This window comes from Pseudorca crassidens, chromosome 2, assembly GCF_039906515.1.
Source record: "Pseudorca crassidens isolate mPseCra1 chromosome 2, mPseCra1.hap1, whole genome shotgun sequence".
In the NCBI taxonomy this organism is placed as follows: domain Eukaryota; kingdom Metazoa; phylum Chordata; class Mammalia; order Artiodactyla; family Delphinidae; genus Pseudorca; species Pseudorca crassidens.
The window spans coordinates 162183267-162201920 of record NC_090297.1 but is presented as its reverse complement, the minus strand read 5'-3'; the positions used below and the strand labels follow the sequence as shown (position 1 = coordinate 162201920).

General features: G+C 46.2%; 1 long non-coding RNA gene across 2 annotated transcripts in view; it reads right to left on the bottom strand.

Annotated features, from left to right (window-relative positions):
• Window positions 1–999: 999 nt before the first annotated feature.
• Window positions 1000–18654, bottom strand: part of LOC137220050 (uncharacterized) — a 42672-nt gene continuing 25017 nt past the window's right edge. Inside the window, exons 3-6 of one of the 2 annotated variants that reach the window (XR_010941433.1) lie at window positions 13217–13408; window positions 7173–7211; window positions 5829–5887; window positions 1000–3927 (exon numbers count right to left, since the gene is read on the bottom strand). This is a non-coding gene — a long non-coding RNA (uncharacterized lncRNA). The remainder of the gene's footprint in view (window positions 3928–5828; window positions 5888–7172; window positions 7212–13216; window positions 13409–18654) is intronic. The other variant, XR_010941434.1, reaches the window with a different exon arrangement.

Sequence of the window (18654 nt, the reverse complement as noted above, 5' to 3'; positions counted from 1 at the left end):
TTAGTTTGGAGTTTATTTTGGTATATTAAGTAAAATGAACTTCTAAATGCCATTGGCACCATTTGCTGACTAATCTTTCCCATTTGTTATGCTTTATCACACATTTAATTTTTGTATATAATAGGGTATTTTTTCTGGCTGTCAAGTCTGTCTCCCTGTCCCCTCTTGGGCTGGACTACACCATTTCACCGAGTGGGTCAGACCCAGCTGGGTCGTAGAAGATTCCAACATTCTCTGCTGGCAGATTCAGAAATGGGATGTCTGTTTGGAACGTGTGTTTGTTCTGGTTCCAGGCCCTCGCAAGACTACTTGCCCTTCTTGCCCTTGGGTTCCCTGAGACACCAGTATATCCTGATACAAATGTCCCCTTTTTACTTGAGCCATTTTAAACAGGTTTCTGTAACTTGTGACTAAAAGAGTCCAAAGGTAAACTTCACCTTTATAATGGCCTGAGGAACATCCCCAGCCAGTGAGTCTGTATTCCTACATGTCACGGAGATTAAAATGCTGTCCCGGCTTCCCTGGTGGCGCAGTGGTTGAGAGTCCGCCTGCCGATGCAGGGGACGCGGGTTCGTGCCCCGGTCCGGGAGGATCCCACATGACGCGGAGCGGGTGGGCCCGTGAGCCATGGCCGCTGAGCCTGCGCGTCCGGAGCCTGTGCTCTGCAACGGGAGAGGCCACAACAGTGAGAGGCCCCTATACAGAAAAAAAAAAAAGATGCTGTGCGTAACACATCGTCAGAAAGTCACTGGCCAACAGGGTCAGCAAAAGACAGGAAAGCCTTCAGGACATCCACATGTCCAGCCACATATGCCCACCCTGCCACCGCCTTGATGGTGGGTAGGTGCCCCAACACTGTGCTACAGATTCAGACAAAGCCCAAAAGGCAGGTTGTCTTTGACCCATTCAAGACTCCACCAGTTCAACAGGCCATTGTAAGACCAAAGATCAAAGAAAACAAAGTATGCGGAAGTACTTGCAAAAGCCTTTAAAATATATTATTATTACTGCCTTGTTTTATTCCAGAAAGGATATGGAACAGCATGCAAATTAAATATTAATAATGAAATATTACTTTCGAATATGTCTGAGGATCTCTGTGATGAAGTCATCACATTAAGAATATCAATCTCGGGCTTCCCTGGTGGCGCAGTGGTTGAGAGTCCGCCTGCCGATGCAGGGGACACGGGTTCGTGCCCCGGTCCGGGAAGATCCCACATGCCGCGGAGCGGCTGGGCCCGTGAGCCATGGCCGCTGAGCCTGCGCGTCCGGAGCCTGTGCTCCGCAACGGGAGAGGCCACAACAGTGAGAGGCCCGCGTACCGCATAAAAAAAAAAAAAAAAAAGAATATCAATCTCATTTTTCAGCCTATGAAAGTATTAAGGGTAGGATCGCTCTGGACTTGTCTTTGACCCTACGTTATACTTCACCTCTTGTTTTCTTCTAAAAATCCTTGATAATAGCTTGGTTTTGCCGAGTGGTTGGCTCTTGTTTTGGGAGGTGTCTGTTTGCCATGTGACCCTTTTTCTTAGATATTAAGTATATGAGGGAAAGTCCGTTAAAGTAAGTGTGTTCTGGATTCCAGTTATGTTTAGTTTGCTGTCCTAGAGAAGGCAAGAGTGCTACGGGGAGGGAAGAGAAGGGCTGGCAAGACAGAGCAAAGAACTTGTGACTTCACTCCCCCAGGCAGAGGGAAGAGTGACTCAGCCGGATGCTCCATCTACGCAGGAAAACCGTCCAAGCTTGCTCATTTCCCATCAGCCCTGCACCTGTTGGGATCTCCCGGCTGGTGTGGACTCTGTACGGTCACCTGGTGACCCCAGCACAGGATACCCTGGGGCCTTTTTCCTACTCAGTCAGATGCCAGCGGGTGTGGCCATCTTCCAGACAGAGCTAATAACAGCAGTCATTCCACCTGTGGTTCATGCAGCACTTAAAGCATTTCAAAACAGCTTGCATACACGGAGAGATCTTGCATAAGCAGAGGGACACGGCCTTTTGATTTGTGCAAAAAGGCACAAGCCAATTTAGAAAGTGATAACTCTTTTCGACACCCCCTTTGCACTGCTCCACATCGACTGCTGGCCTGTGCCCTGGCCTCCCTTGCCTTTGCCACTCGCTCATGGCCCTTCTTGCAGAAAGACTCCCGCGGTACCATGTTTCCACCTCTTTCCCCTTCCTCTGTTTTCTGAGAGGTGACTCTATGGAAAACCACCTCAAATGCATGCACAGGGAACACGAAGACCCAGAAAATGGGCCGGGGCCATTGTAAACACTGAAAGATTAAGATGAGGGACAGAAGCATCTTCTGGCCCCAATACAGGACACTCCTCTTGTCCCCTGTCTTCCTTCTTCTCAGGGGCTTGTCAACCAGTGGATACTCCGGGTGAAATAGAGGCAAAGCCGTTTTGTTCTCACTGCTTACCGTATCCAATTCAAAACAGCCTCTGCTGGCAGCTGACCGCCCATATTTATCAGGAAATGCTGGTCCCCTTGCTTTTACCACCTGGTTATTCAAACATTTACAGCAACAATTTACATACATCCCCTTAGGAGTCCTCCCCAATTCAAATGAGTAACTGCTAGAGGAGATCTTTTTTCCATGACCTGGAGATTTGAAGATGAGGGCGTCTTCAGGAAAGATGCAAGTGATGGGCTTATGCTGATGACCCAAGCTCACCCCACCATGTGGTTCAATGGTAGGTGAAGGTCAAGTCTACAACAGGCCAACAATTCAGCTCCAGATTCAATTTCCTGTGGCTCTCTCTGGTCTGGAGAGTGTGTATGATGCCCCAGGAACTGTCCAAGTGGATTGTCCATGCCTGGGGGATACCTTAGCACCGGTCTTGGATTCCCTGAACCTAATGAAACGTCCAGGTAACTCAGGCAGAAATTGATTGATTTAACAAACACCTTTGTGGGTAACTGTTACATGCTACGGATCACGCCTTGAACATGGGAACTCCTGCATTATTTCTCATCTGGGTCTTCCTAAGGAAACTCGGCTCTCAGAAGCTCCTAACCTCCTATAGGGTCCTAGGTCTCCTTAGAGACTCAGATTCTTCAGCTATGACTCCTTTCTGTGTGAGACTCTCCCTTTGAAAGGCCACAGGGAGAAAGGGAACTACGAGGGTCTGGGGCCCCTTTCTTCCCTGAACCAACCCTCACACTGAGTTCTCGAGAGCCCCTGACGAGGCCCCTCTTGGCCGGGGACTGCACCCTGGGTTCTGGTTCCTCTAGTAGGAGTGAGTTTAACGAACATCTGAAAATTCACAGGGGAGCAGACAGGGCTTCAGGGTATTGTGGAGGCTGTGTGTCCTTTCCTTTCTCCAGTGTTGTTTCAAGTGTTTCTAGGAGGGCATTACCGTCCATCACTGTTCCTGACTGCATTAGATATCTGCTTCTGTACAGCAAACTACCCTAATACTTAGTGGCTTAAAACAATACAAATTTATTATTTTTCATGATTCTGTGGGTTGGCCGGCCTCGGCTGGGAAGTTAGTTCTTCTGCTCTGTATGGAGTTGGCTGAGGTCACTCACGTGGCTGCATTTAGCTGAGAGCTCGGCCGGAGCTGGAACATCCAGGATGGCTTCACTCCCATGTCTGGCTCCTTGGCTGGGGCTGGAAGAGCAGGGAGCTGACCAGGCCTCTCCCTCCCCAGGCAGGCTCTTGTCATTCAGCTCTCTGGCCTGAGCTTATCCGTGGTGGCCAAATCCCAAGAGGCCAAAAGCAGACACTATCGGGTCTTGTAGGCCTGGGCCTGGCAGAGCATCCCTTCCTCCACGTTCTTTTGGTCAAATCAAGTCACAAAGACAGGCTCGGTTCAAGGGGAGGAGAGATATCTTCCACCACTTGTTGGGAGGAGTGGCATGAGGTTACAGGGAGGATGGAAGTGTTGACGCCATCTTTGAAAGCACTTTGCCACACTAAAGAAAGGAAGGAAGTCAACAGAGGGGTAGATGTTATGTGGCTCAGATAACACACAAATTGCAATTTTTTTCAACGTTAAAATTGTCTCATGTTGTACCCTTGAAGGGTTTTGAGCAGAATCATGCAGAATGGTATTTTATTGACCACAATATATTCTCATTAAAATCAAAGCTCTTTAAAACTAATCTATAGTGACAGAAAGCAGATCACTAGTTGCCTGGAACTGGGGGTGGGGAGGGGGGTTGACTGTGAAAGGGCATGAGGAAACGTTTGGTGGTGATGGAAAATATTCTATATCTTGAGTATGGTGGTGGTTACACAATGAGTTTGTTGTATCTCATTCAACTGTACACTTAGAACAGGTGCATTTTATTACATGTAAATTATACCTCAATAGAGTTGGTTCAAAAAAAAATCAAAACTGACTTACTAAGAATAAGCAGAAAGGCTAAGTTTGAAAAAGTGGTTAAACAGAGCCAGTGTTAAGAGTATATTATGTTTACAAACAACAGCAAATTCCTTCAGGGAGGGAAAGGAAGCAAAGGGCTAAAGGGGATGTTTTGTCAGTTCCAAAGCAGGATACACGTTACCACGTCCTCCTGCTGTAATACTTAAAAACGTTTGCTATCATTTTCAGAATGTTGAGTAGGTGATTCTTGGTATTTTATAGATTATTGAAGAGTGACTACATCCTGCTTCCTGGGGTACAGGAAGGGCAGGGGTCACCTCAGAGCAGAAACAAACAACAACATGTGTTAGACCATCTTGGAGTTAAACTGGCACCAGCATTGGGGAAAGCTGAGTGGTGACCCTCCAGGGACTTCCTAACTTCAGGAGTCGAGATCCTGCAAAGCAGGTGATCCGTGTGAAGCTGACACATTATTCGGGTTCTGAGTATCAAGCTGGGGGCTAAGAGTATCAGGAAGGGCTGTCTCGGAGGATCTGGCATCGTGGTGGGTAGATGGGTGTGTTAAGTGAGTCCTATCTGCCAAATGCATCCCACCTGGACACACGGTGAGAGCACAGGAACTGCCCAGCTCTGAGATCCAGCTCTGGAGAAAGAGACTGTCTTGAGTGAGCAGGAGAGGAACAATGTTTAGATTTTCTTGCGTGGTACAAAGTCTAGCCAAGAATGCCCATAACAGAAGAGCAATGCAGGGACTTCCCTGGTGGCGCAGTGGTTAAAGAATCCGCCTGCCAATGCAGGGGACACGGGTTCGAGCCCTGGTCCGGGAAGATCCCACATGCCATGGAGCAACTAAGCCCATGTGCCACAACTACTGAGGCTGCGTGCCACAACTACTGAAGCCTGCGGACCTAAAGCCCATGCTCCGCAGCGAAGAGTAGCCCCTGCTCGCCACAACTAGAGAAAGCCCGCACGCAGCAACGAAGACCCAACGCAGCCAAAAATAACTAAATTAATTAATTAAAAAAAGAAAAGCAATGCACTTTCTGCAGACATGGAAAGGGGGCAGGGATCCTCCTCCATGGGTGAATTGGGTGGCTGGGGGACAAAGGGACATTATTCAGGGATCCCTTGATTGGGAAGGGTGGCCCTTGGTCTCCTGTGTTCACATGTACCAAGTGGTTGGTTGAACCTGGAGCTAGAGTCTTCTTTAAAGACTCTGCTTTAAATGAACATGCACTTGGGAAAAAGAGGCATTAAACAGACATTACTGTTCACATACAACTCACTGTGTCCACATCCGCAATGATTTCGATTTATTGCAGCCATATCAGCAAAGCACAATTAACACAGATCACTGATTCTTGTATTGCACTGGGTAGTAATCTTAGTTACTATCAGAATTCTACTTGAACTTTTAACTAGGGTCAGGCCCAGAGCAAACCCTATCTGGGGCTAAACGTCCTAGGGTAATGAATAAAGCACACGTACCATAAAGGAAGGGAGGATGCGTCCAAGACATCTTTCCAGCTTTCCTCAAGAAAGGGCTCCTTGGGAATGAACAGTTTTTCCCTAATGTAATTAGTTCATCAATTAATGTCCTAACCTACCCCCACCCCCAATCAAAACTTGAAATTTATTTCTTGGGAAACTGTTCTGCTGAAGGGATGTTGGAAAGGGTCTGATCAAATCCTTATATTGATTACTATTATTAGTAATTATTGGGAAGGTCTTAACATTTACCCTCTTGAGACTTTGGATTAGGATGTTTTAGCCTTAAATCAAAGGAATAAAAATGTCTAAGGGTAGATCAGGCAATGGTAATCAGGAAACCTCTCTTCAACAATATTTTTTAAGGAAAAAATATTTTCCTGGGATTAGCATTCTTCAAATGAAACCATATATAAAACCACTCTACTTGCCCCTTGTAGGATCCAAGAAAACACAAACAGTGTCTCCTGGAGGATGTGAGATCATCTAGAGACATGGATTTGATTTCCTAGTAGCTAAAATTCCTATGCCTTCTTGAATGTCCATTCACAGTTTCCCCTTCTCTTATGCTTCTTAAATTCTCAAAAGTCTCTATCTATATAACATTTAATTTGGGGGTCATCGTTCTTGGTTCAGGGTTTCCAGAGCATCCTTAGGAGTAAAGGCACAGTATAAAATTTCATGCACAGAGACACTCAGCACCTCGGGTTCCCAAAGTGCTTATAAACTGTGAAGTGACTCAGAAATACCAAGCACTAATCCTGACAGAGTCCAGAGGGAAAGGATGACTTCATCTGAAGCTGACCCCAAGAAGAAGGCACATCTGTCATCTCCTTGACAGTGTTCCAGGATGAGCATGAGCTCCTGGAAGCGGGATGGGTGTCAAGGCTCAGCTCACATCTGGCTGCCTCATCCCTGAGAGCTCTCGGTCCCAGGAAGGTCAGGAACACTTCAGGCATTTCTCCCCAAACCGGAAATGGGGACTGGCTACCCGCCCCTGGGGGAAACTGACTCTGAAAGATGTTTCTAGCAGCTCCCTCACCTGTGTCTGAGGAAACTATTTTAGTAATCCCTCGCCTCCTCCAGATGGGCCCTTCTGCAGCTCAGGAAAACCCATTTGGAGCTTTCCTCACTCATTATGTGAACCCTGGTCTCTCTCCATGGCCGCTCAAGGCTTAAAGAGGACCAGCTGTTCTGCGGTGGCCCTGACGCTCTGCAGCTGTAACTGGGAACTAATGTGCACTTTGGCCTGCATCTCCTGATCCTATGAACAATTCTGCCTGGCTGGAAGAGCAAACTGCAAATGCGTCACCTTCCAGCTGCTAAAATGGGCCGGTTACTTACCACAATGCCATGAAGTGATGTATCATTCAGAGTCCTTAGCTGCAAACAAAAAAATCCACACCGTAAGATTAACTAGCAAACTGATTTATTGAAGGATAATTGTGTGGCTTACAGAATTTCTAGGAAGGCCAGAAGATCATCCCTGGAGGCTCTACAGCCTGGAACAATACCCAAATCACTTTCCCACTACTGCTGGAGTGAAGGTGCCATTGGCACGTTAGCTACTGAGCTAGGACACCACCACCTCTGCCCCTGCTGCCCTGAGATCGCAAACCGACTGCTCCCCTGAGGCCCCTAGGAAAGAATTCCTCCAGGTGCCTTCTCACAACGGTGCATCTGATTGGTGGAGTCTGGGTCACATGCTTGTGTTCTAGCTGCAAGCGATCCTGGGAAATGTAGTTCTGGCCTAAAAGTCTGACAATAGGAAAGTTATTTATTCAAAAGATGTTAAGCAGTCACAAATATGACACATATCCACTCTACATGGCCCTTTATTTTAGTCACTATGACCTGAAAATAGGCATTATATATATATATATAATTATATTATTATATATATAATTATTACTATATTATTATATATTATTTCATTCATTTATTTTAAATCTTCTATTTTCAAAAATTGAAGTATAGTTAATTTACAATATTGTATTAGTTTTAGGTGTACAACATAGTATAAATCTGCTATTTATTGCCTCTTGAAAAGGTGAGGTGGTGCGCTTGTTTTGTGTGTTGGTTTCCTATTCCCGCTGTAACAACTGACCACTAACTTCGTGGCTTAAAACAACATGAATTTATTATCTTATATTTCTGGAGGTCAGAATTTTAAAATCAATATCACTGGGATAAAATCAAGTTGTCAGCAGTCCGGTAGTTCTTCTGAAGGCTCTACAAGAGACACTGTCTCTTTTTCTTTTCCAGCTTCTGGAGATTGCCCACACCTGGAAATCGGCCCCTTCCCTGCATCACTCCAATCTCTTGTTTTTGTTGTCACATCTACTGCTCTCTGCTTCTCCTTGTCCCTCTTTTAAGGACCCTTGTGATTACATTGGTCCCACTCAGATCATAATCCAGGATGATCTCCCCAGCACACAGTCCTAATGTCATCACATCTTCAAAGTTCTTTTTACTACGTCAGGTGACACAGTCACATATTCGGGGGATTCGGATATGGACATCTTTAGCAGCCATTATTCATCCCTCCACATCCTACTAGGCCAGCTGGCTGTCTACACCAGGGCCTCTGAGAACAGAGTGGAGTTTCTCTGATCCAGGGTCCAGTCTCCATCCTCACCAGTATCACAGAGCTGATCAGCTTGGAGAGGTTGGCTCGGGAACATCAGGCATCCAGGACATTGTTGGGTAAACTGGAATGCCAATTCATTTACCCATTTTTAGTTGGCACTATTCCTTTCCAGAGGGATCTGCCTGGCATCTGAATGCCCGTGTGTCTAATTAACCATCCGAAGGCTGTTAAGTGAGCATGAACTCAAACAAACCGTGTTGGATGTTCCCAAGAGGTGTTTCACCCAGGTAGTGGGAAGGCCAGTGAGCTGTCCTGACCCGTAATAGAGCTCACCTTTCTGTTGGCCAGATACTGCATTTTCCCTAAGCAGAGCTGGACAATACCCGACGACTAGCTTCCACCTGCTTGTAGAATGAGCCAGGATCCTAGAGTCATCCTCAACTCCTCCCTCACACTTCACATTCAATCCATCACCCAGTGCCACTTCTCCTTCTTCCTGTTTTCCATCATCAATCACATTTTTGAATCCCCACTGCCGCCCCCTAGTCTAAGCTATCTCACCTGGGCCACTGTAACAGCCTCCTAATCGCCTTCTGGCCCTTCTCCCGATCCCCTCTGACCAAATTCTTCACCCTGCAGCCACATTGTTCTTTTCCAGATATACTCTGATCGTGTCACTCATTTAAAACCCTCCACCACTGGCCATTACCAGGAGGATAAAGCCTCATGTGTTCGTCCAGATCTTCCCAGAAGCAGACACAAAGTTAATATTAAACATGTAAGGATTTTCTTTGGGGAAATGTCGGTGAGAGGAACCTGAGAGGTGGAGACTGGGAGAGCTGTCAGACTGTGATGCGAGTCTGACCCCCAGTGAAGGAGAGAGGCGAGAAGGGAAGGTAGAAGTGTCCCGGACTACTGTGCAGTCTAAGGAAGGTTCAGCAAAGCCACTGAGTCCTTGAGCCAAAGCTGGCATCGCAGGAGTCCCGTGCCTCCCGGGAATGAGCCTGCCCTGCGCTGTACCCCAAGGTGCCCAGGCACTGCCTGGGAGAAGCCAGGGAAGGCACGCTTCGGTGTGAATGGATTTTAGAGCGTGGCAGCTGGAGCTCTCGGCCAATTACACTCCATGGAGCTGGAGGTTTGCAAGGTGCATTCATCCGGCCACCACATCCCGAGACCTCGACGTGCCGACAGCCCACCTCTTCAGCTCCTCTCCTGCTGCTCTGACACCACTCACTCTTGCCCATACCTGAGTCTTTGTAAATGCTGTTTGCTCTGCCTGAATTACCCTTCTTCTTACCTCTCCTGCCCCTTTTCCCTTTACTCAGCGAACTCTTCAAATCTCACCGTAACATCACTTCCTCCAAGAGGCTGCCTCATTCCTCTGCCATGTGCTCCCATAACCCTGGTCCTTCTCTGTCCACACTATTCATCTTACATGTTTAATGCCTGACTCATTTTTCAGACCTGACTCCAGGAGAGCAGGAACCATGACTATTTTGCTCACTGGCATATCCCCCAAGCCTGGCATGTAGTTGGTGCTCAGTCAGATATTGGTTGTTGAGTCAGCAAGGTCACCTGAAAGACAGGGTGCCTCCCAGGATAGCCTGGTGTATGCGAAGAAAGAACGTCACAACTAGGGGAGTGGTCAACCATGGAGGCCCAGAAAAGGGAAGCCCAGGGGCAAACGTGGCAGAGCCCAGCCGGGCACTATCAGTTGTTTGAGCTCAACATCACAACCACCTATTATGTGCCATTGAGCACCTCCTATGTGCTAGATGCTAAATTAACCAAGGAGTAGAACCTTGTGAAGTCTAATGAGGGGCTTATAGTCAGTCCGGGGGAGAGACAACCTGTCAGGCTCCCAGAAACTCTGACTCTTCTGGCAGGTGTTACACGCACCTATTATTAAGGGTAATGTTTAAAATATTTAACTTATATGGCAGAGGTGCTGCTCAGTCAGAATAAGCTCCAGCCATTAATAAACTGTGGGGTCACGGAGGGTATTCTGCTGAATATCCACTCTGACTGAATGCAAGCAGAGACCCCTGCCACTTACACTGGAGTCGTACTTCCCACCACACTTGTTCTGAGCCACACCCACAAAAGGAAGCCCCGCCCCCCCACCCCATTCCCTGCCCCTGCCTGTTGCGTTGGTTGGGCTGATAGAAATAGCTGATCTTATTTCTCATGGTAAGTGATGGCTTCACGCATCGGGCTCTTGCGAGCCTACTTGGGTCCCAGCGCCACTGAGCCATGGTGACCCACCTTCTTTAGGGCCGGGCTAACTTGTGAAGCCCCTTCCCTGCAACCCTGGACCTCTCTGGGCTGCCAGGCAGCTGTCCTTGTTGGCTGCCGTGTGGGCCTACGAGTGGATGCTCCACTGGGAGCAGGTGGGGTAGCCTCTCAGAAGACAGGCCCCGGCGCATTTTCCAAGAGGTTGCCTCTGATGCTGGAGTTGTGCGGGAGCTCAGTACCAGGTAATTACAAACTGATGACGGATTCAGTCTTAGATCTCAATACCAGACCCAGAGCAGATAGCCAAGGGCTGCCACCCAGAGGCGTAGGAATTAGTATGAGAATCAAGCAAGAAAGTGCTGAAAGCGGGGGAACCCGTAGTAGCAGGGATGGGAAAGCAGGCATTGTGTGTGTGTGTGTGTGTGTGTGTGTGTGTGTTTATTCTCGTGTGTCGAAGATGCGGCAGTATGTGCTGCTATGTCTTAAAGACACCATTCATGTCAGACTAAGAGGTGCCAGGAGCCCCCCCTCCCAATTGTTGCTTGGGCCTCACGTTCTCCAAAGTAGATTTTGGTTCAGTGGTTCTAATCCTGGCACTCCCAGACACGGGTAGGGTAATGACTGATCCTCAGACTTGTTGACATGAACTTTTACCAAGCACCGTCAGAGCAGAAGGCACCATGAAAAGCCGAAAACTGAGCTACAGTCTGGCTGCTGGGCTGTACTTAGAGAACAGTCGCAGTTGTTAGAGCTGCACAGTGTGTGTGTGTGTGTGTGTGTGTGTGTGTGTGTGTTTGGAGTTGGTGTTGAGACAAGCCCCTCTGTTAGGGAGGGAAAGGCACAGCCAAACCCTCATCTGGGGGCTTCCATCCCAGGAAGAAAGGTTTCTCCCAAGAGCTATGAAAAAAATGAAAGCAATTTAGAAGGCTGCCTGGCCCAGGGGAATCAGGGAGCATCAGCGGGGTGGAGGGAGGCTGGGAGACACTACACTTCAGACCCTAAGATGGGGGCTTCCCAGGGGGCTCAGGGTTATACAAGAGAAGTGGCCTGTAACTGAAATATTAAAATGTATGGAATTCCTGCATGGATGGTTCCCACGTGGAATAGAAAACTTACCTTAGGACTCTCAGATTAAGTGAATGGCACCAGAGGATGTAGTACAGTGGAAAGTTTCTCAACGTGTGGTTTGAGGATCCTCTGCCTGAGAATCAAATAAGGTGTTTGCCAAAAAGGCAGACTCTTGGGCCACACCCTGGGCCTACTGAGCTGGAACCTCCAAGGGCGGGGCCTGGGTGTCTGCTCTTTTATCTGGTGACTCTTAAAGCTTCCATGGTCTAAATGCTACCAAGAGGTCACACAATCAAGTGAGGAAGCAGAGAGGACGGCTTCCTGTGCCTCCCACACAATTCTCAACTTTTTAGGAAGTACCATAGAGGAAGGCAAAGTAGATAAAGGCAGTTTTGTTTTGTTTTGTTTTTTGGACTTTGCAATTTTTCTTTTATTTTAACATTTTACTTTAGTTTTGAGAACTTAAAATGTGACGAGACAATGGCATGCTTTCCCCCCACCCAGCCCCCAACCCCCAGGGGCCTTGAATGCTCTGTGAAAGGTGACCTGTCTTACCCCACCCTCGCAGCCTGCTTTCCGGCAGGAACTTGACTCCCAGAGGGGGTCTCGGCCAAGGTCTCCAAGAGAATATGCCGTTTCCTGACCCGGGGAGGGGGGGTCTCCAGGCCTGAACACTCAAGGTCAACATAGAGGGCCTAAAAATAGAGGCGGGAGGCCCAGTCCAACATAAAAGAGCAAGAGGCCTCCCTGGATTTCCAAAGAGTGATCTGAATAAGGGAGCCTGATGCCCTCTAGTGGAGAGAAGCTGCTTCCCAGCCAGACCAACAGGGCTGGAGGCTGAGCCACCCTGCCGAGCAGTAACCAAAGGGGTGACATGGCCCTGGAAACACCACCTCCCTAAGATCCCTGACTCAGGGCAGAAGGAGGAAAAACTGTACTCCCTGCGTTTGCTAGTTTCCATGTGATTTTAGAATGCTTTGCTAGGGGCTTCCCTGGTGGCGCAGTGGTTAAGAATCTTCCTGCCAATGTAGGGGACCCTGGCTCGAGCTCTGGTCGGGGAAGATCCCACATGCCGCGGAGCAACTAAGCCCGTGCACCACAACTACTGAGCCTGCGCTCTAGAGCCCACAAGCCACAACTACTGAGCCCGCATGCCACAACTACTGAAGCCTGCACACCTAGAGCCCGTGCTCCGGAAAGAGAGAAGCCACCGCAATGAGAAGCCCTAGCTCTGCAACAAAGAGTAGCCCCCGCTCGCCACAACTAGAGAAAGCCTGTGCACAGCAACGGAAGACCCAATGCAGCCAATAAATAAATAAATAAAGTAAATCTATATAAAAAAAAGAATGCTTTGCTATAAGGCACACGGTTTTAATGATGAATGCCTTCCATTATGACCGGATTTTAGACTCTTTTCATTATTTCTCAGTGAGATTGAGACTACTACCACTAAATTCACACACACAACATATAATCTATAAATGTATCCAAGGACCTCAGACTGCTGCACAGAGAGATCCGTCTGGGAAGGCTATTCTCTTGGAGGGAGATCAGTCAGAGCTTTGGGACAGGTGTCCGGGAATGGTGTAGGAGGAAGGGGACCCGTCCAAACCAGGAAACCTGGCTGAATCATTCCAGGTACTCTCCATGGGGGCAGGTGTCTCTGCTGGCTAAGCTGTCTTCCCATCTGAAGATATCAATTCAGTTACACTTAAATCAGAAAGACAACGCACTCCTGTTGTACACATTTTGAGAAAGAAAATGTACAGATGAACATTTGATATCCAAGCAGATACACAGCAGATCCTAAAGTGCCTACTTCATATTTGAAGGAAATCAGACTGTGCCTGAAAGACACCAGGCTTTTAATAAAAGTTTAAAAAGTAAAGGCACACAACACCTCACACCCATTAGGACAGCTACTATGAAAGAAAGAAAGACCAAAAGAAAGAGAGAAAATAAAAAGTATTGCCGAGGATGGAACTCTTGTGCAATGTTAATGGGAATGTAAAATGGTGCAGACATTGTGGAAAACAACACGGCAGTTCCTCAAAAAATTAAACATAGAACTATCATTATCATATGATCTAGCAATTCCACTTCTGGGTATATACCCAAATGAATTGAAATGAAGTGTCTCGAAGAGATATTTGTCCACCCATGTTCATAGCAGCATTGTTCATGATAGCCAAGAAGTGGAAGCAACTCAAGTGTCCTTCGATGAATGAGTGGATAAACACAATGTGGTCCATCTATACGATGGAATATCATTGTCTTAAAAAGGAATGAATTCTGACACATGCAACATGGATGAACCTTGAAGATATTATGTATGCTAAGTGAAATAAGCGAGGTACCAAAGGACAAAAATTGTATGATCCCACTTAAACATGAGGCACCTAGACCAGAGAAAACCATAATGCAAAAAGACACAGGCACCCCAATGTTCATTGCAGCACCTCTTACAATAGCCAGGTCATGGAAGCAACCTAAATGCCTATCGACAGATGAATGGATAAAGAAGATGTGGTACATATATACAATGGAATATGACTCAGCCATAAAAAGGAACAAAATTGGGTCATTTGTAGAGACATGGATGGACCTAGAGACTGTCATACAGAGTGAAGTAAGGAAGGGGAAAACAAATATCGTATATTAACGTATATATTTGGAATCTAGAAAAATGGTACAGATGAACCGGTGTGCAAGGCAAAAATAGAGACACAGATGTAGAGAACAAACGTATGGACACCCGGGGGGAAAGGTGGGGGGGGGTGGTATGATGAATTGGGAGATTGGGATTGACATGTATACACAGATATGTATAAAATTGGTAACTAATAAGAACCTGCTGTATTAAAAAAATAAAATTAAATTAAATTTAAAAAAAGAGGCACCTACAGTAGTCAAATTCATAGCGACAGGAAGTAGGACGGTGGCTGCCAGGAGCTGGGGGAAGTGGAGGATGGGCAGTCGCTGTTTAATGGGCATGGAGTTTCAGTTCCACAAGATGGAAACGTTCTGGAGAACTTCGGGTGATAACGATGCGTCAGTGAAGGTCCAGGGATTGTAACAAATGTACTACTCTGGTGCAGGACGTTGAGAGTAGGGCAGGTTGTGTAGACAGGGGTATATGGGAGCTCTGCAATTCCCGCTCAATTTTGTTGTGAACCTAAAACTGCTCCAAAAAATAAAATTTAGTAATTTAAAAAAAAATTTCTGGAGATGGATGGTGGCGATGGTTGCATGACAATGCGAGTGTACTTTAGCACTACTGAACCGTATACTTAAAAATGATTAAGGTGGTGGGCTTCCCTGGCGGCGCAGTGCTTGAGAGTCCGCCTGCCAATGCAGGGGACACGGGTTCGTGCGCGGGTTCGGGAAGATCCCACATGCCGCGGAGCGGCTGGGCCCGTGAGCCATGGCTGCTGAGCCTGCGCGTCCGGAGCCTGTGCTCCGCAACAGGAGAGGCCGCAGCAGTGAGAGGCCCGCGTACCACAAAGAAAAAAAAAAAAAAAAGGTTAAAATGGTAAGTTTTATGTTATGTGTATTTTACCACAACTAAAAATAAAAATAAAGTAAAAAACAAAAAGCCGAAGGAGAGATGGGCTAGAAAGGGATTGTAATTTAGGAACCTTGGAACACTGTACATTTTAAAATGTCATAAGTAGATGTTACAGTGTTTCTAAAATATATTTTAAAGTCTATCTTATATGAACAAGAAAAATTTTTTAATTTCGGTAAATAAAAGTATACAGAATAGATGCTTATCAGGCAAAGACAAGAAGAACATGTGGTAGGCAGAGGAAAGGAAGCAGAGGGAATAAACATTTTAGGGCCTTTGCTCTGCAGGGAACATCACTGGGGGCCTGGAGGAAACTAGAGAAGGAGGGAGGCGTGAAACAGAGGGAACTCAGCCCTCACCCGGGATCCAGGTGAAACACCGTGACTGTGCTGGCGTCATCTGGTGAGGAAAGTGGTCATTTTTTAGGTTGGAAAATTGCGGAGGAGGGAGATATGAGAAAAGCTGTTTGTTCCTTCCACCCCTCAGAAATCTTTTATGACCTCTCATCCTCCAAACCATCAAGTGGGAGCAGGAGAGGAAGAAAAAGCTAGAAAAAAATGCAGAAATATTAGCGGCAGGGTTCACATCTGTTTTTCACTTTGAGCAGAAGGGAAATCTGTAAGTGCTGTTCAGGTCCAACCCTAAAGGAATATGGCATCAGAAGAAGGGTGGTGACAAGCCAATAGGACTGATGTGTCCAACAAGAGCAACCCCTTCAGAGTCATCTCTGTGGGGAAGGCAACCAACCACCTGTCCGTCGAGAACTCTGATGGCAAACATTTCAAAAGAGTGGACCGGACATTTCCTTTAATACCTTCACTGTCGGCCAATCTTTGTCCTTTCTGGGAGTGGACTGAATTTTTGGAAACAGACACACGTTATTCACAACCAACGGATGTGAATTAAGAAAACCAAGCTGATTTCCCCCTTGTGGATCATATGTTGATGCTTACATCAATGTGAACAGAAGAAATCTAAAGCACGTTCTAAGCCAGGCTCCCACGCGGTACTTCCTGCAGTGATTCGGGAGGGTAACGTTCACTTAGGGGTGTGGGCTGGAGACAAGATTTCACACAGCTTTATCCTATCATCACGTTTTGCAGCGTTCACAAATCCCAGATAATTCCGGTCTCACGGTTTTAAACGCCCTCAAATAAACGCTATGAAGATCTATGGAAGATCAACAATTGCCGGCTGCTTCTTGTATCTGCAGATGTTGCCATTGCTGACAGTGGTTGCCACATAGACCTGGCTTTGGAAAAGGCTCTGAGGCCAAAGTTCTCTTCAACTTGTGCCGAGACCAGCTGCTCTTTAGTTTAAGAACAGAGTGTAGTTACCACTAAGCCTGGCACTGAAATATGACCCTGTAGGTCAGACTCAGGCACCTCTTACCACATGTACTTCCAACTACCCCCAGCTCCCCAGGGCTGATGCCCAAAGACCAGAGCCAATCATAGAATCATCCTTTCCCCAAAGGTCCATATTTATCAGATGTACAACACTCCATGCGTTTCACAGGATGGGTATAAAATTCCATTTAGAGCATTTTCCTATTTTTTCAGGTAACTATTTCCTCTTTATCTTCTTTTGAGCATTTCCGGGACTGTACTTTTGTTTTAATTTCAAGGAAATGGGCCAATTTTGAGCTGTATTAATCAGAAAATGAGGCCATTTAGACAAAGACCGTCATGTGCAGGAAAAGGACAAGTGCCCTTTGTGGAGAGGGCGACACTCAGCTCTCACCCTGAATAGCCACCTCAGACTTTTCTACTGCCTCTTTCTTTGGCCAGAAGAAGCAGGCACCTAGAAGCAAGGAGGGAAGGGGAAAGAACTTGGAGGTGAAAAGAAAGCCCTTTCCTCTCTACCACTGGAATCAGCCATTCTCCCCACTAAATTCTGGATGGATTAAAGAGAAATTCAGAAAAAAATACATAAGAAAAATAAATATGTTTTTCAAATTTCTATCTCAGCAAAGACTCTTTAAGCTTTCATTGGATATAATATTTTAAAAGACAACAAAATTTTTTCCATCTTTATTATTTATTTTAAGATATTGCATATTTACAATAGACAAGGAAAGGGGAGGGGAAAAACAAACCCAGTTAAATGTGTTTTATTTTACTTTTGAGCTTCCCCTTAAGTAGCACTTATTTTTGAGATATTGGGATGCCCGTAACAAATATAAATATATATTTTATATTATACATACAATATATAAAAATTTACATACAGTGAAATGCAGATATTAAATATACAATTCAGTGAGTTTGGATATGCGTACACGTCCATATAACCACTACTCTGCCAAAATACACAACAATTTTATCACCCAGAAAGTTCCTGATAACCCCTTCCAGTTAATCTTCACCCCCCAGAGGAAACCACTGTTCTGATTTCTAGCCCATAGATAAATTTGCCCATTCTTAAACTTTTTACAAATGGAATCATACCATATGTACTCTTAATGTGCCTGTTTTCTTTTACTATAATATGTTTATGATTTATTCATGCTGTTGCATGTATCAGTACATTTTTTTTTTATGGTCTTTTTTTTTTCTTTTGGCTGAGTTGGGTCTTCGTTGCTGTGCGTGGGCTTTCTCTAGTTGTGGCGAGCGGGGGCTACTCTTCGTTGCGGTGCACGGGCTTCTCACTGTGGTGGCTTCTCTTGCTGCGGAGCATGGGCTCTAGGTGCGCAGGCTTCAGCAGTTGTGGTACATGGGCTTCAGTAGCTGTGGCTCACGGGCTCTAGAGTGCAGGCTCAGTAGTTGTGGTGCTCGGGCTTAGTTGCTCCATGGTATGTGGGATCTTCCTGGACCAGTGCTCGAACCCATGTCCCCTGCACTGGCAGGCAGATTCTTAACCACTGTGCCACCAGGGAAGCCCAGTACTTTTTATTGCTGAATATTCTATTGTATAAATATACAATAATTTGTTTATCCATTCTGTTGATAGATATTAGAGCTGTTGTCAATTTTTGACACATGAATAGAACTGCTATGAGTATTCTCATTAGAGACTTTTTCTGGACATTGTTTTATTTCTCGTGGATAAATACTTAGGAATGGAATAGAACAGCTGGGTCATAGTATGGACGGATGTGGAACAGTCTTCCATGATGACTGGATCGTTTAACACTCCCCCCTGTATAAGAGTTCCAGCTGCTTGCTGTTCTCACCGCATTTGGCATTGTCAGGGGGATAAATCGTACCTCATTGGGGTTTGAATTTGCATTTTCTTGGCAACTAATGATGCTGAGCATCTTTTCATGCCTTTTTTAACCATTTGTTTATCTTCTTTTGTCAGGTATCTGTTCAAGTCTTTTGCCCATTTTTAATTGGATAGTCTGTCATTTTGTTATTTATTTA